This window comes from Rhodamnia argentea, chromosome 5, assembly GCF_020921035.1.
Source record: "Rhodamnia argentea isolate NSW1041297 chromosome 5, ASM2092103v1, whole genome shotgun sequence".
NCBI lineage: Eukaryota > Viridiplantae > Streptophyta > Magnoliopsida > Myrtales > Myrtaceae > Rhodamnia > Rhodamnia argentea.
In genome coordinates this window covers 28,661,314-28,682,712 of record NC_063154.1, presented here as the reverse complement: position 1 = coordinate 28,682,712, position 21,399 = coordinate 28,661,314, and the positions used below count along the sequence as shown (strand labels likewise).

The following is a 21,399-nucleotide window of genomic DNA, read 5'->3' as shown; positions in this document are numbered from 1 at the left end:
TTCAGCTTTTTTACATAAAGCATCCTTGTGAAAGGTAAGACTTGAGATGGAGATGGGACCCCCGCGCTATCTAATATCTATTCGAATTATTGCATCTTTTTCTAGTGACACAGCTCTATCATACAAAAGACTACATGTCGACCACATTTTAGCATGAATGGTTCAATCATGGAAGTGGGTTAGCAATGCAAGGCTGCTATTTCGGAAATAATAACTTTAACAAGAAGGTGATAGAATACAAAAGTATAGATAAAGAGCTGCAAAAGGACACAGAAAGTTTCAAAAGTTATATACGATGCTTAATTTAGTGTAGAAAATTTTCTATAAATTACTTAACTGCCAACTTTTTGAAAAAAAAAATAATGAGCTTTTAAGTGCCACCTCTGGTATTGGTAATCAGAAATTTGCCGTAGCTCTTTTTTATTAAATTCTTAAGCCGACGTGACTTGCCGTGTGTCCAGTCAGCATCAAATCCCTAAATGCCGTCTACTAGCTTTCCTCCAAATAAGAACCCTATCACCAAATTGAAAGAGAGACTCCAATTTGAAACCACAACGGCCATTCAACTGATTATGACACCCTAAAACGGTTTTGCCCCTAAACTTAACCGCTTAATCTTGCTAAGTGGAGGGCAGAGAGCTTCTCTGCCTTCGGCTCAAGGAGAAATTGCAGGGACTCAAGAGACACTATCCGAGTGATCGACGAAATTTTCTAAAGAAAATAACAGCAGTTCATTAGCCCGAGAACTGACGATTCAGACGCTCCGGAGACGGAAACAAGAGTGTAGCAATAGAGGAGCGATGAGTGAAGATGTTGTAGAGATCATATAGGAGAAAATGAACATGAGTGGGACCGTGAAAAATGTCCTCCGTCTTTTGCTTTGTTTTGTGTTTGCTTTCTGGCTCTGTTTGACTAATTCCTTCGTCTTTACTTTCTTTAGTAATCTTGGACTCTCGCATATGAATTGAATTGCAAGATCCTTTAGTTTCCACATTGTTTATAACAATAACCGATGGGGTTTATTATCGATCTATTGGGTTTATTTCCACATTGTACAAAGATATATTGATAACAGAGAATTCCATATAAGTATAAAAGAGCTCACCTAACCTTGGTTAGGGCCTTAACTGAACATCAGTTAATTTCTTGGTAGTTGAAAACTGGATGACATATAACTGACCGTTATCGGTCGCCTCAATCAAGTCAACAATGTGGACCAATGTCTGGGTCCCCATCTTTTCCTCCACTAATAATTGATAAATATGGATTAGGTATCCATCCTTTTCTCCACCGCTATAGACAAAGAGTGATTAGACAAACATAAATTAAGTATCCACCCTTTCCTCCATGACTAACGGACAACCATTGATTAGGTGCTACAATTCCTAAATCCGCTCCTTTTGATGGTCCATGATATCACATTAAAAACAGAGACTAATATTATAAAAAACTTAACTGCTACATTAGAATATCAGTTATGATTGTAAAGTTAGACGTAACTTCAATCATGATAGTCAGATTAGGACTTCTAGGAGGTTAATCTTTTGTCATTCTCCATTAATATTTTAAACTAGTTTACTTTCTACTACCCTTAACAAGACAAAATCAATATGGGAAACGATTGCGAACCACGACGAACGGTGGACATTTCACAAGTCACAAAATCGCAATGATTTGAGGCTTTTAAAACACGGTATCGTCACCCACACCGGGCACTCTGTGTTGCACTCAGCTCCTCTAATTAGTTATAGCCTATCTGAATAAAACCCCAAAGTCAAAACCACAAGCAAAACTTCTGCGGTAAAATCCGGCAAATGTGTCGAAATTACAACTCCGAGATTGTCCTCATTTTGACACCAAAATGGGCAAATTCAAAACGAGACAAAAGGTAGAAAGAACCCATCTCTTGTTTTCTCACCCTAAGGAACAGATTCTTCAATTTTTCTTTACATTTGTCCTGAAACGTCACCTTTAACTATTCAACTGTAAAGATTATTACAAGCAATCTAAGCATGATATACTGATGTGATATTACGAATCGATTTTTTATTTTTATTTTTATGAGGGGGTCTTTAAGCTATTGATGTCCACTTGTGGAGACTTGCATCCAGGAGATTACCGGAACAAAACTCATCGACATGTCTTTGATCCTCAAACACTTACAAATCTGAGTTTCTTTTTCTTTTTTTCTTTTTTTGTTTTTGTTGTTGGTCAGATACAAATCTGGGTTTTAGCAAGCATAATTTTTTTTTTTTGTTGTGTGTGTAAAGATAGGTATTCGTTGCATCACTTATTATACTCTAAAAAAAAGACAATGTTAACAAAAAATTGTCATATTATTGATGTTCAATAATTGCAAGATAGGATGTTAAGTAAACTCGATTATTTTATCATAAAGAACAAGTGTATGTCGCATTCAACAGAATTTCATAAGATAATATAAACCCTAGTTAAATGGGATGGTTTTGCTTCTTTTGATGATTGATTTGCATATGCTTGATGTGGATGGGATGGGAAACCCATTGCAGTATTCTTAAATAGAGCCAATCACGTATTCGCTATATCTTAATGATGGTGCGGTCCGGATAGACACTAACATAAGAAAAGCGATATAAAGGAAGGCGAATATTAGATTACTCGTTTCATTTGTAACGGGTTGGGGAAAGGAGAAAGGGCTAAGGACAAAATTATCTGACGCAACAAGTGATAAGGTTACATTTTCTTCTCATGCTTTGGAATGATTCAAGTTAAAATGCCAGTGAATTCCTTAAATCTAACCTTAGTTAAGGCCTTAACTAAACCCCAGTCAACTGCTTGGGAATCTGAAAATTTGAAAACACACTACTACAAGTCCAAAATGTCCAATATAAAGATAGAAAAAGACAGCCGTCGGCCGCCTCAATCAAGACAAGAACGGTGACTTAGAAACAATCGACTATTAGAAAAGAAAAGAGTCTGCCAGCTTGCTTAGTAATATTGTCGTTTCTGTTGCTTTCATGTTAACGTGGATGGGTGATTTTTATATTGAAGGAAGCATGATGTTGGGAGTGAAGGTTAGTTAACTTCGTTAAATTAGAAAAACCGATAATGTTTACAAAGGCTATTTCAACCCTAAATTGATTATATAGATACTGAGTTATAAATAAATATTGATTCGATCCTTACCAAAAAAAAATAAATAAATACTGATTCGATGACTTGGTGGCATGGAGCGGAAGCAACACAAAAGTATCAACCAAAGTCTTTGATGATCGAATGGTTAATCTCTAGCTTCAAACAGTGTGGATATGTGATTGAAGAAACGCTTGAAACAAGAATTCTTAGCAAAAAAGATAAAATAGCGTTGCAATTGAGAGGAAGCTTCTTTGTTCTTGAGTAGTCGGACAAGGCTTGAGCTCTTTTCGTTTGTCTTTTGCCCGACAACATAGGGATGAAAGTGCAGTTTAGATAATCTTTCCATTCATTTGCTGATTTTCTAGTTTTTCAAATCAAATTGCCTAAATAACCTCAATTGTAATTGTCGAATTTCTCCGCAATTTAACTCTTACGAATTTCCTTGGCGTCTACTTTTCCATGTAACTCTGAACTTGGGTTTTGACTGTTCACCAATTCAGCTAAAAACAAACTAAAACACGAGACAAGAAAATTTGAAGACATGCCACTTATGAATTTAAGCTTGGGACATTACCACGCATATCTTCGTATAAGATGATCCCACATGCTTTCCTATCTTTGGAGAGTATGAACAACAGCCCAATATTCTCCCGCTTGATGAATACTTCACATGCTTCTTTAAATGCAACTCGGTTATACATCATTCATACTTTTTCCCACTTACTGTCTTAGTAAAAAAATTTGCACTATTCACCTGTGTGCCAACTATTTCCAGCACTACAACTTTTTGCTTTAATTTCTCTTGTATGAAGTGATATTGTATGTCAATATGTTTTGTTTTTGTATGAAAATCAGAATTTAAGCTAAGAATATAGCACTCTGGCTATCACACCCAATCTTCACTCCTCATTGTGTAAAGCCAAGCTCTTTACACAATCTGCTCATCTAGATCACTTCGTTAGCAGCATGAGTAAGAACCATGTACTCTACCTTAGTACTTGATAAAGCAAATGTGCTCTATCTCTTGCTCATGCAACTCACAACTCCGCCGAATAAGGAAATAACATAATCGATGGTCGACCTCCTGCTATCAATGTCACCTCCCAAATCAGCATCAAGAAAACACTTAGTTCTAACGCTCCTTGTCCCTTTGGGCTTTTCAGGCCTTCATAGTAGTCCGACGTACTGCAAAGATAATGAAGCACCTTCTTTGCAGCTATCCAACGCTCTTTTCCTGGATTGGACATATAACTGCTCAATACTCCCACTGTTTGAGTAATATCTAGATGAGTATACACCATGGCATACGTTAAGGAAATCGAACTACAAATCTAGAAGGGGGATGTGGTAATATCGTGTGGATCTTTTTTACGAATATTCTTAATTCATGACCATAATCTTGAAGAAAGTTGTCCATCTTATGCGGAATGCCATTGTCCCCACGTGAATCTCGTTAAAAGTGGGCATTTCACAAATGACAAAATTGCAATGATTTGAGGCTTTTAAAACATGGTATGATAACCCACACCCTGTTGCACACAGCTCCTCTGATTAGTTATAGCCTTGATTAAATCCCAAAGTCAAAATCACAAGCGAAACTTCCGCGGTAAAATCCGGCAAATGTGCCGAAGTTAAAGCTCCGAAGTCATCCTTATTTGGACACCAACATGGACAAATTCAAAACGAGACAAAAGCAGGAAAGAACCCATCTCTTGTTTTCTCATCACAACGAAGAGATTTCTTCAAATTTTCTTTCCATTTGTCCTGACACGTCCCCTTTAACTATCCAACGGTATAGATTATGACAAGTAATCTAATCATAATATACCGATGTGATATTACGAATCAATTTTTCATTTTATTTTATTTATGAGGACTTGCATCCAATAGATTACCGGAACAAAATTCATCAACAACATGTATTAGAAAATGATGTTAGAGAGCAATTTCTTTAAATCCTCGAGCACTTACAAATCTGGGGTTAAGTAAGCATATTATTTTTTTTATAAAGATAATTGCACCACTTATCATTCTTCAAGAAAACGACGATCTTAACAAAATTTGTCATATTGTTGATGTTCAATAATTTAAGGGGCGCATGGCAAAACTTCTGCTTTAGATGTTAACTTCTAGCAAGAAGTTGATTTTTCTATTTCTATTCCAAAAGTTGATTTCTAATAAGAGAATTGCATTTGGAAATGATTGAAAATTTCTACTTCTGAAACATTATTAATACAAAATCTTTTTTGAAAAATTATTTCCGGTAGGTAAAAATTTCTACTTCATTTTTAAACATTTTAAATTTCTTTTAAAAAATAATTTTTACCATTAAAAATATTATTTATGTTTTAAAAAAAACTATTATTTACATTTTACTTCACCGGCCTCAAACGCAACAGGTGGCGGTGATCGGTGATGTCAATGGCTGGCGGTGGTTGTCGACGGCGGCCGAAGGTGCAGTAGTCGATGGTTGGCGGTGGGTGAAGGTCGCGAGCAGAGATGGGCGGCGACGGTGGTGGTCGGCGAGTGGCGGTGGTTGCGGGCAATGATGGGCGGCGGCAAGCGGCAGGTGGCAATGGTCGCGAGCATTGATGGGAGCAGCTAGCGGAATCGACGGGGGCCGGCGAGAGGGGGGGTTGCGAGCGGCAACTAATGGTCGGCGGTTGGAGGTTTGCAATGGGTGGCGGCAACCAATGGTCAGTGGTTGGCTGTGGTCACAAACGGCGGCCGGCGAAGGTTGGAGGTGGAGGTTGGCGAAGGGGGACGGCGGGTGACGGCGATCGCTGGCGGTAGTGGGCGATGGTCGGCGGTGTATAGTGGCGGAGGTAGACAGAGGGTGGAGGCCGGCGTGGTCGAAAAGAGAGTGAGGAATTAATAAAAAGAGGGTGGGGGCGAGAAACACTTCTTGAGTTAAGAAGCAATTTTTTTAATCTCTAATCGGGGGAAAAATAATTTTAGAAGTGAAAATTCACTTCAAAAGTAGAAATTTCTTTCAAAAGTAAAAAATTTTACTAAACGAATTTCTGCTTTAGAAGTTAAATTACCAAATGAATGTACTTCTGGAGCATAAATCTATTTCTACAAGTATTACCATGCGCGCCCTAAGTAAACATGCTTATATTATCATAAAGAACAAGTGTATGCCGCATTCAACATAATTTCTTAAGAAAGTATGAACCCCAGTTAAATGGGATGATTTTGCTTCTTTTGATGATTGATTTGCATATGGTTGATGTGGATGGGTTGGGAACCCCATTGCAATAATCTTGAATAGAGCCAATCACGTTTTGGCTATATCTTAATGATAGTGCGGTCCAGATAGACGCAAGCATAATAAAAGCGATATAAAGGAATGGGAATATTAAATTACTCGTTACATTTGTAACAGGTAAGGAAAAGGAGAAAGAGAAAGGGACAAAATTATGTGATGCCCAGGATGATCCAAGTGAAAATGCCAATGAATTCCTAGGGTATGGACTATGGATCTCGGTCATCTAACCTTAGTTAAGGCCTCAACTAAACCCCCGTCAACTGCTCGGGAATCTGAAAACTTGAAAATATATTGCTACAAGTCCAAAATGTCCAATATAAAGATTGTAAAAAACAGCTGTCGGCCGCCTCAATCAAGATAATAACAGTGACTTCTAAACAATCGACTATTATAAAAGAAAGAGTCCGCCAACTTGCTTAATTATAGTGTCATTTCTGTTGCTTTCATCCTAACGTGGATGGGTGATATTTATATTGAAGGAAGCATCATGTTAGGAGTGAAGGTTAGTTAAGTTCATTAAATTAGAAAAACCGATAATGTTTGAAAAGGCTATTTCAACCCTAAATCGATAATACATATATTGAGTTGTAAATAAAAATGGCTTAAGTACACCCCAAGTGCCATAAGTTGTGTACGGCGCTCACTTTAGTGCCAAAACTTTCAAATCGATCACTTCGGTGCTAAGTTTTTGTAACTTCGATCACTTCAGTGCCAACTTCTTTTAAAAATGATCACTTTAGTGCCAAAGCTAGCGTGGCTTGCCGAAAATTCGACACGTGGTATTTTTTATTAATATTTGAGATGAAGTGGCTCGGTGAATTTGACACTAAAGTGATCGTTTTTTAAAAATATTGGCACTTAAATGATCGTTTTTAAAAAAAGTTGGCACTTAAGTGATCGTTTTGAAAGTTTTGGCACCGAAGTGATCGAAGTTACAAAAACTTGGCACTAAAGTGATCGATTTGAAAGTTTTGGCACTAAAGTGAGCGCCGTACACAATTTATGGCACTTGGGGTGTACTTAAGCCAAATAAAAATACTAATTCGATGACTTAGTGGCATGGTGCGGAGCCATAGGAAATTTCTCCTTTGTACTTTAGAGCAACACGAAAGTTTCAATCAAAGTCTCCGATGATCGAATTGGTTAATTTCTAGCTTCATCACAGTGTGGATTTGTAATTGAAGAAATCCTTGAAACAAGAATTCTAAGCAAGAAAAATGAAATAGCGTTGCAATTGAGAGGACGCTTCTTTGTTCTTGAGTAGTTGGACAAGACTAGATCAGTCAAACGGGTGAATCGGATTTGGTCATAAATTGTCCGACCCAAATGGACCCATTAACCCGTTTAGACCCATTTATGCGTAGTGTCAATTTTTCGATCCATACCCGACCCGACCCATATCTAACATATACCCGATCCAATCCATATTTCTAAAACACTCCTATGTTTAATCCAATCCAAGGAAAGTTACTGCTTATAAAATTTTGAAGAAATTATTTTACTAAATCATTGTGAATTTTTTATTATTTATAATTTTGAAAAAAATATTATTTTTTATTTCTTTTAGAAATATGATTTTTTTGTTTTTTTTATTTTTTTTTTTATGAATTTGACCTGATTTAACATGCTTTGCTCCCGTGGTTTATCGCAACATGTTATCTTCATGTGAAAGTATTTTTTTTGGTCGAAGTGAAAATAATAGTTTTTTGTGTAAAAAAGTGAAAACAACTGAGGAGCTGCACGACCCTGTCTCCTCTTTTATCCTTTTCATTGCCAAGAATCTCTCTCTCTCTCTATTACGCTCCCTCGAATCATCCTTCATCTTTATCTGCAACTTTTCTTCATTCCCTTGTTGTGCTTCTTATTCCGCGATGATGCCTGACCGTTGTGGCAGAGCTCTCGCGTCCATGGCCACAAAAACTCAGTTCTACCATAGAGCTCCCTTTTCCATAACCGCGATGACCGATCTATGCTGTGGAGCTCACGCGGCTAGTCGTGTGCTTTCCTTTGGCTAGTTCACCTTCCATTAGGTGGTGAGCTGCTCGAGGGTGGCCCACCGGAGCGCTTCCTACTCGTCGCCACCACCGTCTCCGACAAAGGAGACGGAGCAGGCGAAGACGGTAGATGAGATCCAAGTTCAAGCGAAAAAAAAAAAGTAAAAAAAACGAGGTAGTGGGCATCAAGTGGGTTGCCTCCTTTTTTTTTTTTTTTGGTCGAAAAGTGAGTTGTCTTGAAGGGGTTATAATGGGTTCATAATGGACCTATTTACAACCAACTTATTTCGGCTTTTTAAATGAGTTTTTTTAAATACTAGTCTGTTAAGTTTTTTATAACCCATTTAAATGCTTGTGAGTTTTTAAATTATTTTTAGATCCATTTTGATAGGTCTAAACAAGACTTGAGCTCTTTTCCTTTGTCTTTTCTCCAACAGAATACGGATGAAAGTGCAGTTTAGATAATTGGTTTTCCAGTTTTTCAAATCAAATTGCCTAAATAACCTCAACTGCAATTGTCGAATTTCTCCTGGGTTTTAACTCTTACGACTTGCCTTGGCATCAACTTTTCCATGTAACTCTGAACTTGGGTTTTTACTGTTCACCAATTTGAAGATATGCCACTTATGAATTTAAGCTTGGGGTATTACCACGCATCTCCTCGTAGATGTACCCGGACCCATAAATCAATCCACCTTAACAGAGACAATTACCAGATCAGAGGATACTAGGGAGTGAAAACTGCACAGATGAAGGAATAAAGCGAAGCGATGGGAATCACCCCCCAACCCCGTATGCAAACGCTCCACCCGCAAACCCAAACACAAGCTTAAATTCATAAGTGGCATGTCTTCAAATTTGCTTGCCTTGTATCTTAGGCTTGAACTGGCAAAAGAAAAAGGTTTATAATTGAATTGACTAGTTGCAACAGGTTGAGGACTTTTTGGGCAATTATCTCGAAGAAAAAGAAAAGAAGTAATTTGGAGGTTTTTATTTTTAGGGATTACAGTGTCTTATTCACATTTTTTTTTTCAACAAAAGTGCCATGTTCCGATTGCCGGAACATAACTTGCTTGCTGGCTGGCCAGTGAGCATTTCACCGGCCATGGAGCTCAAGCACTTATTTAAGATTTAGTCGGTCATTTCAAAACCTTATTTGAAATAAGGTCTATTCTATCTTATGGACAATCTTTTGAGAAACTAGCCCTACTTTAAACTCTTATTTGAAAGTGAAGCCCATGAAATTATACTAAAAGTTAGAATTAGAATGTCAATAATGATTGTTAGGTTAGATGTAACTAAAATTATAATTGTTAGGTTAGAACCTCCAAGGAAATTATACTTCTGCCATTCTTTATTAACATTTTAAACTATGTTGCCTTTATTGGATACAGCTGCTTTTTACGTGACAAAATTAATGTGGGAAATGATTGCGAGCCATGACTAGCATTGTTTCGTGCTCTCTCAAAATTAATGGGGGAAATTAATGGGGGTGCACACAAGCATAATGTGAACGATATAAACGTAGGGGGATAGTAGATTACTCGTTTGATTTGTTATAGTCTTATAGGTTAGGGGAAAGGAGAAAGAGAAAGGGAAAAAATTATCTGACGCGGCAAGCGATAAGGTTGTATTATCTTCTAAGTTCCCATGCTTTGGAACGATTCAAATGAAAATGCCAGTGAATTCCTTGGGTGTGAACTATGGATATCAGTCATCTAACCTTAGTTAAGGAGTTAAGGCCTTAACTAAATGCCAATCAATTTTTTGGGAATATGAAAACTTGGTAATACACCACTATAGGCTAAAGTATATTACAAGTGCCAAAATTTGCATACTATGCTTACTTTAGTGCCAAAACTTTTAAAGCAATCGATTTTTTTTTTTGGTAAAGTTCAAAACCATCAATTAAGCACCAAATTTTTTGAAAAATGTTCATTTCAATATCTACTCCAATTTGAGTTGATGTGTTTTGCCGAAAATCCGACGTATCCTATTTTTTATTATTAATATTTAAACTAACGTGGCTCGTCAGAGTTAGCACTAAAACGAGCATTTTTCAAAAAATTGGGCACTTAAGTGATCTTTTTGAAAGTTTTGGTATTGAAGTGATCGTCTTTTAAAAAAATTGATACTTAAGTGATTGTTTTGAAAGTTTTGATACTAAAGTGAGTGTTGTATACAAGTTTTAGCACTTGTAGTGTACTTAAACCCCATTACAAGTCCATTATAAAGATAGAGAAAGACAGCTGTCGACCACCTCAATCAAAACAGAGTAGCCCAACTTGCTTAGTTATATTGTCATCTGTTGCTTTCATGTCACCGTGGATGGATGATTTTTATATTTTAGGAGGAGCCATCAAGTTAGGAATGAAGGCTAGCTTACCTCATTAAGTTAGAAAATGATTATATTTACGGAGGCTATTTCAAACCTAAGTCGGTCATACAGATATTGAACCGTAAAGAAACACCGATTCGCCTCGATGATCTGGTGGCACGGTTCAGAGTCCTAGGAAGTTTCTCCTTGGTACTTCAAAGGGATATGGAAGTATCGCCGAAAGGGATAGATGATCGAATGGTTAATTTACAACTTTCCAGCAGTGTGGAAACACGAAGAAGCTCTTGAAATAAGAAGGGGAAGCAAGAAAGGTGAAGTTAGTGACGCAATTGAGAGGAAGCTTTCTTTGGTGTTCTTGAAAAAAGCACTGGAGCTGAGGGGCCGGAGTGCTTGTGACAATACTCGAGCTCTTTTCCTTTTGTCTTTTCGCGAATTCCCGTCGCGCTTCGACGATGAAACCATTTTAGGGATCATACAAATCATTTGGCATAAATTTAGATGGGCCTCCTCCGATTCGATTATTAATGGGGGAATCGGACATAAGCAGGCCTACTGCCTGTATTTCTTTTTTTTCCTTTTTTCTTTTTTGAACTTTGAGCTTTTTTAATTTTCTAAAAAGAAAAAAAATAAATAGATAAATGAAGTAACAAGCAGGCGTAGTTGGAACCTTTTTTTCTTCTTCTTTTTTTTTTTATCACGGGTACTTGTTATTATTCTGTTTTGCTTTCTTAGAAGTTCATGTACTAAAGAAACGGCCCTTTGGAGAGTAAGACACTTCGAATTGTTTCTTGTCCCCAGTCCGTAGAGTTCTTGATTTGTGAAGTATTCTTGGAAATGAATATTGGAAAAAAAAAATGACGGATGACTTTGGACTTTCTTTCTTAGTTTAGTAGAACAATTTTAGTTTCTCCAGTTCTTGATGTCCAAAAAGCCTTCAATCAGCTTTGTTCTGTGCCACGACATCTGATTGGCTCCTCTTACCTCGTAGCGGATGGCAACTAAGAGATGTTGTTATAGGATGCAAAGCATGGGACAACTACAGGCGTATAAGCGTGTGACAGGGGGGCGACAGTTTTGGCCCTTGCATCTAGAGATTCAAAATCCGAAGATTTCAATAGGCCGGGACACATTTTTCGGTTGAAGTACAGGGAGGGTGGTGTCCTGAAAAGAGCTGGGCATGCAGAGGCTTCTGTTGACCTTGCTATGTTAGCTGAAATGGAACCGGTGGCAGTTCTTTGTGAGGTGGTGGGTGATGATGGCTCCATCGCAAGGTTGCCTAAGCTTCGTGAGTTTGCGCTGCGGGAGAACTTAAAAATTGAATCACTTGCTGATCTAATCAGGTAAGATTCTCTTCCCAGCGATCCAATGCAAATATTTCTTAGGACAGGCAGTTCCCAATCAAATCCAAATTTCAATGAGCTGGTGCTGCAAGATTACCAACGATGACTAATCTATAGAGGAACTCAGTTACAAAATTTGCGATTAACCCTGATAAACTATGAGTTATTAGCTGAGCATCATCATTAGTACTAGCGATCCAAAGGTTCAGATTTCTTTGCTTGATTTCTTCCCCTCGTAAAATTTAAATTGCAATCCCATCGAGCGGCTTAAAAAATAGAATGAAAAATGACCACCAGTTGTCTATAATTATTCATATAGCAAAACCTAATTAGGAGAACAAATGGACAAGGACAGGCCACGACCACACACGCACGTGATAAGTAGCATCTTTAATCTTTTTCGTAGTATTAATATTTCCATCGGTATTTGTATGAGGGGGCTTCTGGGAATCAACACAGGCTGGCGATTAGAATTTGAAATGTTTATGACATCTTCAAGCAAGATGTAACTAGTAAAATGATTCGACTTTGAATCAGTGCTCGTGTACTAAGTACTTTATGCGGTCCGCCGTCAATGATACACCAAATGTCATTAGTAAAATAAACAAAAGGGCAAGATCAGGCCACATTCACGTGACATGTGTATCTAGAGGTGGCAATATGCATAGAAACCCATTTTCCAAATTTTAGTGTGATCGGTCGTGTATGAGACACTTCACTTTAAAAACCTTTTGAAATGATGTTAAATCATCAAAACCGAACTCCACGTTAGCCATATTCAACCCCATTTTGAGTTTAATAAAATGAGCAAATAATACATTACCACTACAGTGGGGAAGATCTCCTTTCGGTGCCTCCCAATAGTATCAAATTGAAAGTCGAAGATATTTGTAGTAATACGATTCGCTAGATTGTGTAGTAATTGTCTTATTAGTCCTTTACTTGACAGTCACCATCACCTGTTCGAGTCTCTGGATCCTTTCCTCCATGGGTAATGGATAAAACACTGGTAAGTACTAGTTCTAAACCCCTCTCCTTTTGCAAGTCAATGTGATCATAATAAAAACGTAGAAGTAACACTATATTTAAGCTTATTGAACAGGAAAACATATTGAAGTAACACTACAAAAAAACGAGGTTTTAGCCACGAAAAATTAGCGATGAAAAAATTCGTCACTAATTTGCCACGAAAATAGTGACAAAAAAGGTATTCGTCGGTAATTTGCGACGCAAATAGCGATGAACAAAAATTCGTCGCTAATTTAGCGACGAAAAAGTGATTTGTCGCTAAATTTCCATTGAAAAAGGATTTGTTTGCGACAAAATCCATTTTCGTCGCTAAATTTGCCTTGCTAAATTAGCAACGAATGTGTTTTTCGTCACTAATTTAGCGACAAAAATGTATTTCGTTGCTAATTTCGCTAAAATTGCCTTGCCAAATTAGCGACGAATGAGTTTTTTGTTGCTAATTTAGCAATGAAACGAATTTCGGCGCTAATCGAATCCTATTTTCATGACTAATTTAGCAACAAATGCATATTTCGTCGCTAATTTAGTGACAGAAATGTATTTCGTCGCTAATTTGGAGACAAAAATGTATTTCATAGCTAAAATTGCCTCGCTAAATTAGCGACGAATCCTATTTTCATGGCTAATTTAGCAACAAATGCTTATTTCGTCTCTAATTTAGCGACGAAATCGGATTTCATCACGAAATTGCCCCCACTAAATTAGCAATGAATGTGTTTTTCGTCGCTAATTTAGAGACGAAAATTTATTTCATTGCTAATTTATGGACGAAAATTATTTCGTCGCTGAAATTGCCTCGCTAAATTAGCGACGAATGAGTTTTTGGTCGCTAATTTAGCAACAAAAACGGATTTCGTCGCTAATTAGCAACGAATCCTATTTTCATGGCTAATTTAGCAACGAATGTATATTTCGTCGCTAATTTAGCGATGAAATTGGATTTCGTCGCGAAATTTCCCCCGCTAAATTAGCGACGAATGTGTTTTTCGTCGCTAATTTAGCGATAAAAATGTATTTCGTCGCTAAAATTGCCTTGCTAAATTAGCAACGAATCCTATTTTTGTTGCTAATTAGCTAAAAAAAATTTCGTCGATTTCAATAAGGGCGGATCCTCCTACTAGGTTTCTTTATTCACCCTCTCGCTCCCCCCCTCTCTCTCTCACACTCTATCCATAGTGTAGCAGCGACTTTGCAATAACTCTTGAGCTTTTCTTTGACCTGCGTTGAAATAGCGTCTCACGCTTTCCCCAAGCTCTCGCCCTCAACACCGGCTCGTGCTCAATGCCCTCACTGATTGAGACTCGCAAACTCGTTGAGATTGCCGAACGCATGGCTCGATGCGAGCGATTTCTCGCTCCGTTCAACGAGTCCTGTCTCGCAGTCGCCTTCAGCCGCGCCCAATCATCGCCATAGTCGCCTTCAGCCTCCCGATGGCATGAGTCTAATTCCCCAATCATCTCAAAAGCATTGTTTTACTCGTTTCTTTTTAGGATTTCAACTTCAATGTTTTGTTTTTTTTTTCCTTGCTTGATTTTGGTTTTTAGTTTTAAAAATGCAATTTTAGGTGACTGAGTTGGTGTCTCAGGAAAAATGCAATTTTCGGTGACCGGGTTGTTGTTTCAAGAGTGTTGTGCTTGATTTTGCAGAAAGCCAGAGAGAGTCTCTTCCAGTGAGAATGTTCCCAAGTGAGTTCAGCTAGAGCATAAATTAAAAGTTGTGTTTTCAATTGTTGTTTCTTGGTAAGAGTCTCTCCAAAATTGTTCTTTGAATGAGCTGCATTTATCGAATTACAACTGGGTATGAACTAATTGCCTAGATTCAGCTTTGGAACATGCTGTTTGTGGAGATAGTCGCGCATCGATAATAAGTGAATATGAATCCGTTGCGCTTCATCTGTTATTGCTTGTTCCTTGTTCTCTCTGGACATTGAGTCTTTTCTGTTTTTGTTGGGGTTGGGAGTGGAATTAGATGATTAATGAATCCTGTTAAGATCTTCCATGAGTTGGCTAGTTTTGAGAACATTCTTTATACTTTTATGTACCTCTAAGCTTCTGCGAATATGAATCAGTATGAAGCTTTGACCTGTTGGAAATTGTTTTGACATCTTTCCTTCTGCATTTGATGTCATAGTGTTATCTATTATCGTAGTTTGACTTGGCATTCTTCAATTTTGGTTTTCTAGATTACGTGTTGGATGGAAGCTCAGGAACACCCTTTGTAGGTACTGTAGATTTTGTTTTTCCCCATTAGTGCTCATTTTGACTTTGGAGGTCATATAGTAAAATCCTATTTGAAATTGTTGTTATCATTGTGACTAGGTGGATATTATTATGGCAAGATCAAATTCCCTCTAGGGTATCCGTATAAGCCACCAAGGATCACGTAATTTCCTTTCAAATAGAGTCATCTTTTATTTTAATGGAGTTCAATGTATGCACCTTCTTGAACTAATACTCAGTAGTTTCCTAATAAATCATGGTCATCCGACAATACCTATTGCTCCTCCCTCTCCAAAACCAAGGGATTAAAATCCTTCACTTTAGTAACTGTTCATCTTTTTGTTGTACATTTATATGTAACTTGTGCCCAAGGTTTACGTTTGTGGAGAAACAGTTCGTTATTAGTAAATGATTAGCTATACAAGGGCTATCGGAAAGGGAATCCAGAAAGGCAAATTAATGAGATAGTTGCAACTATGGCTGCTGCCTTTATTTCTAGCTTCATTTGCTGATTTATCCATATGTACAACAATTTTAACAACGTTTTTTTCTCTCGCAGGGTATGATTTCCTTAATACAAATTCCAATAACTTCAATGTGAGCATGTGATAGAACTCAACCTATAAGAATGATATAGGAAATGCTGTAAGTTGTTGTGTAGTGTACTCATATTTTCAAATGGATGCTTCTCTCTTTCTCAGCTTGACAAGTTGCAATTTAACTCGCACTACTGTTTTAGTTAAGGGGCTTTTGAGCCACAACATGGAGAAAGTGTGGTGTTAGACAGACTGAGAAGGGGAAGCACTTAAGTGAAAGTTAACTCTTGTGATCATTTCTTTCTGCTGACTTATGTTTTGGAACTAACATATACGATTGTTCATCAGTCTGGTTCCAAGTTTGCTTCCCTTCCTGATGCAACCTTAATAATCTGGTGTTTTTATTTTTTTTAACTTTTGTCCATAAATCCTACTATTAGACCCTCTTGTTAGTCCCAATGTCCATTGATATGTCAAACTTCAATTTTTAAGTGTGATTTGGCTCAAAGATATCTCGATGTTCTGTTTTGTGTTTTTTTTTTTTGTCTGTTAGTATATATGCCCCTGCTTATTTTCTTTCCATGTTCACCTTCAGATTTATTGACTGGGCACATGAAGTTCTCTCTTCCCGTGAAGATGATGTCATGGCCCGGAGTTGTTTCTTCAGAAGATCTGGTGTTGTCTGCTAGAGACTGCGTTGTTACGGTACTTAAAAATCTATGTTAAATGAATGATAGATGAATGATATTTTTTTTTTATTTAGAAAACTCACTTTTAGTGAATGGTAGATGAATATATTTTGTTTGCATATTATTATAATATTTAGATCTTGCTTTATCAATGTTAAATATAAATTCTAGAAATTAATTTTGTTTTTAATTATATTTAAAATTGAAAATTAAAAGAAATTATTTTATTATACGATCACAAATTATAAAATTTCGTTGCAAAATTTGTCTCATGCCTAGTTGTCGCAAAAGTCATGGCTGAACAAATTTCGTTGCAAAGTTCGTCGCCATATTTATCCCTAAACAATGTTCGTGGCCAAAAAAAAATTTCGTCGCTAAATTTCCTAATGCTGCATTGGCGCTATTTTCATCACAATGCAAATTAACGACAAAAAGTTTTCGTGGCAAATAGTCGCAACGTTCGTCGCAGATCAGCGATGAAATTAATTATTCGTCGCAAATCAGCAAGAAATCAACTATTTGTCACTAAATGTATCGACAAAATTAACAATTGATCACTAAATTTAGCGACGAAATCAATTATTCGTCGCTACATTTTAGCAACGGACTCATAATTTCATCGCTAAATTTAGCGACGAATTTAGCTATTCGTCGCTAATTTTAGCGACGAATTCAGCTATTCATTGCTAAATTTAGCCACGAAATCGTCATTTCGTCACTAAAATTTAGCTTCGAATCATTGAATTCGTCGCTAAAATTAGCCACAAAATTCTTCGTTCGTCGCTAAATTTAGCGATGAAAATTCAAACTTTTCGTCGCCAAATTGTGCGACCTCGAATTAGCTACGAATTTGTTTTCGTGGAAAAATTCGTTGCAAAAATCATTTAGCGACTAATTTTGCCGAAATTTTCGTGGCAAATTCCGTCGGTAAATCCTTGTTTTTTTGTAGTGTAAGTTTTAAAATGTTATACATATCGAAACAGCTCCAAAACATAAAATATCTGTGTTTTTTGTTCTATATATTGGCTAGCATTTTGTGTTAATGTTCTACTTACTGACATATTAAGACTTGGGCTAACTTACACCTTATATCGAATTAATGTTGTCCAATATTCGAAAATAAGTCCTAACCTTTCCTGTATTATCGTTCAAATCATCCCTTTAAGTTGAAAGAAAAACTCAATTTGCAAGAAAAAATGTCAAACTATTCCTAAACCTGAATATTTATTATGACTATTTGAAAAGTTATGACTATTTCTAACAAAAAGATGTTTTGACTAATTAAATACCCGAAGGGTGTTGTCTTATAATTAAGTTGATAAAGATCTTTTGCATAATAACTTCCTAGTTTATGAGTAAAAGTTCATAATATCTATGTCCCATGTATAGGTTAAGTTCAGGTCTTTAGCTTGTATAGGTGCTTTAACCAATTTGCACGTATTTTGTGCGATTCGAACGAGCAACCTCTAAATCTTGAGTTGCAAATTTTGCAGCCCCGCAATCCTGGGATTAAGAGCATAATTTTATTGTCATAAAGAATAAGTTAATTTTGCACTGTGTATCCTTTCTTAAGATAATGACGAAGTGTATGATTATCATATCACCATTTATATTCAGTAATTGTAAGATAGAGATGCTAAGCAAGTATAATATCTTCATTGCGAAGAATAAGTGTATTTGCATTATGTACTTTTTTTTTAATTTGGAATAGATGAGAATTTGATGGAATATTTGACAATTATTTCGAATTAGGAGCTAGAAGGTAAGGGAGTTACTGATAACTTGAGAATCTTTTAAAATATAAGTGCAGATTTCTCCCAGAGGTTTTTGTTTTTTTTTTTAATGTGAGGTTGAAGTGGTCATTGGTTTTCTTAATCAATAGTATAGATTAATATTCCAACGCATATTTTTACACTAAAAAAAAATCAAACTTAAAGTACAGTCCGCATGGTTTTAATTTATATTTCATCGAACCTTATTGTAATTTCGACACAATATCTCACACGCTAATTCATTTCGTACCAATTTTTGTCATAGGGATGTTAAAGTATGAGATCGTCGATTTTTCTCCATTTCAACGTGAATGCCTCTATAGTTTGTACGTAATAAAAAGAAGTGTTGACAAATAATCATGATATAACAAACTTCAAAAAATTAAAAAACAAAGAAGAATAACTAACTTGACGAGGGAACAAAGATAAAATACATTAAAACTAAAGTTCATGCAACAAACGGACATCTTGGTATCATTGTGAATGTGTACGTGATATCCAATGACTTTGCTCGTCACATGATTTTTTTTCCTTTGGCATTATCGCGTCCCATCTTTTTAGACCGTGAAATGCGGATCTTCTCACTTGGTAGGACATTTACTTTGCTTAAATTTTTTTGTTGTTTATCGAGCCAGCTTCGGTCTTTGTTTCTTTGTGCCTTTTAAGGCCCATTTTCTTTTTCTTAAACTTTGATTTGGGGTTCAAATAATTATACTTAAATGAAAGATTCCCTTTTGCACCTTAGTTTCCCCAATTCCATGGATTAGTTTTTGGTGGGAACGCCACTGCCTAGTGAAAACGCACGAATGCCAACACCTTTTCCTCTAGGGTACATGCTTTGCACGAGATCTGATTCACTTATTGTCGGGCGACCATGTGCACCAAGCTGGATTATGATATAAAAAAAAGGGTTCATCGTCTTTTGGTTCCCAATAAAATAAAGGTAAATCAGTCATGAAGACGAAGACGAAAGAGGACATATTTTTCTCAGAAATCTAAGTGGGCCAGAAGCATCAATGAAAAGCAAAAGGGGTCGCATGAAATACCTTACAACTAAAGTTGGACCGTCATCTCAATTAAGCTTCCATGATAAAGCCCAATCCATTTTACGAACTTCAAAATGTTGGTCAGCCCAATTCATTTTAGGTCACCTCTCACCTGTAGCATCATATTAAGATGTTCCCAACTTTTTTCTGTTGATAACCAGACAATTGAACCATGGATGACTAATCTATAGAGGAAATCAGTTACGAAAATTAACTCCAAATACTCATGGCCACTGCCACTCATCCAAGCATAATGAAATTCACTAACCACATAAAATTTACTAGAAAATTTACTAAGGATATTGAAAAATTCTCATTTTTCAACTCAATCAATGGTGATCAGGGACTCTTCGAACACGACACAATATCATCCCGATCAATTAGCTCAAACACACAGACGTTTTTCTCTCACAAATGCGGACCAATAGATGGAGAAGAAAGCTGTTGGGGCGCATGGATAGCTATTGAACTATGCTAGCCATGATCCGCCTGAATACACGTGTCATGATTCTCTTGCTTTGATGAATCCGTTAGCAACAGCCTTGGAATGCGCATGTTTTGAACCATATGACATTAGTATAAGCTGCTGAGAGAAGCACAAACAATATAGATTGCTAACTTGAGTAGTTTTAAGGAGCAAATTTAAACTAGCTAATGAAAGCCATCGATCTTAATCTAGTTACCGGCCACAAGCTTTCTTACCGAAATTGGACGTTAATATGTCTTCCGAAGAGGCGGGAATTGGGCAGGGCTTATTCTGGGCGTAGGAAAGCTACTGAAACAAGGCAAAGGCGCATCTTGGATTAAGCGCAAGATATCACATGCTTCCCTACACAGACCAAATCATCTCGGCATCAGTAATGGAACTGGAGATACGCCAGTGATATGTTAAGCTTCGGATCTTAGCACGCGTTTATTCATACAAGTCGGCTACATCACCAACTTGAAAAAAGGGATGTTCCAATTCAAATTTTGCTGGCTAATTCAAGAACAGCAGGATGGCTTTACTGCAGAGCCATAGAAAACCAACTCAGGAAGAAAACTATGATGATGAAAACATGCTAACACGTCCAAAGGCTAAGAACGATGATGGTGAAAACCCAACTCAAAAGAAAACTATGAAATTGGTTGCAGTTTAAGTGCATTAGTTGCTCTTTGATCAATCTGCCGAAGTTGTTGCAGGTTCATCTGCCGTACATCTACGTTTCTTTTCATTCTGCTTAAGTTACTGGTAGATGAGCAGCTCACTGTTCAGATTGATACTTGCTTGGCATAGGCAAAAAGGGATGAAGTGAATGGGTAGTGAGGCTGGTACTGGGAGAGCCGGTGCAGGTGTCGAGAATAATTTTGAGAACAGCTATAACGACGTGTAATCTAAATCTACTTGTGTATCGGCCACTAGAGACCAACACCTGTTAGAAAATTGAAGCTTGCGGTGTCAGCGTATTTGGTTGAGTTGTCATCGAGAAGGACTCGACTACATCTGATTCAAATCGTTTATGACTTAATAGCACTTTTTCAAATTTTAGAGCTTGATTGTACATTAAGCTATCATTAAGAATTTTTTTTATGCAATTTCCTAAAATAAAAAAAAAAGAAAAGAAAAGAAGAGAGTGGATATCGACCGATAAGAGAGTACAAGGAAAAAGAAACCAAATGAGATGCTCAGGGTGGGTTCTAAGTAGTTATGCTGACGTGGCAAATGATAGAGGATTTGCTTATTTGGCACATTAATGGTCAATCAATTAGAAATCGGTTATCATTTTAAAAGTCGTTTATGCCTAATTTCATTAAATTATTAGCTAATGCGGACTACCATTTTCCGGGAAGGTCTATTGTCAATGAGAAAGAGGGAAATTGGGAATAGAATCACTTACCTCTGGCGGTGCCTCAGTAACTTCCAGATCTCTACACCACTTGTAGCATCTGCCCTTCCCTTCATCAATGACTAGACAAGTTTAAAAAGATTCAAAAAAGAAAAAAAAATAGAAATGGTGCTTCGGACGTCGAGCAATTCGAAAGTAGAGGCAAGCAACCAAAATAATAATAAT

The 21,399-nt window shown here is 36.9% G+C and overlaps 1 long non-coding RNA gene across 1 annotated transcript; it reads left to right on the top strand.

Annotated features, from left to right (window-relative positions):
* The first annotated feature begins 834 nt into the window (after nt 1-834).
* Nucleotides 835-21,164, top strand: LOC115727729. The gene is made up of 3 exons (XR_004013729.2): nt 835-846; nt 18,568-18,571; nt 21,018-21,164. It is a non-coding gene; the product is annotated as an uncharacterized LOC115727729 (long non-coding RNA).
* The last annotated feature ends 235 nt before the right edge of the window (nt 21,165-21,399 follow it).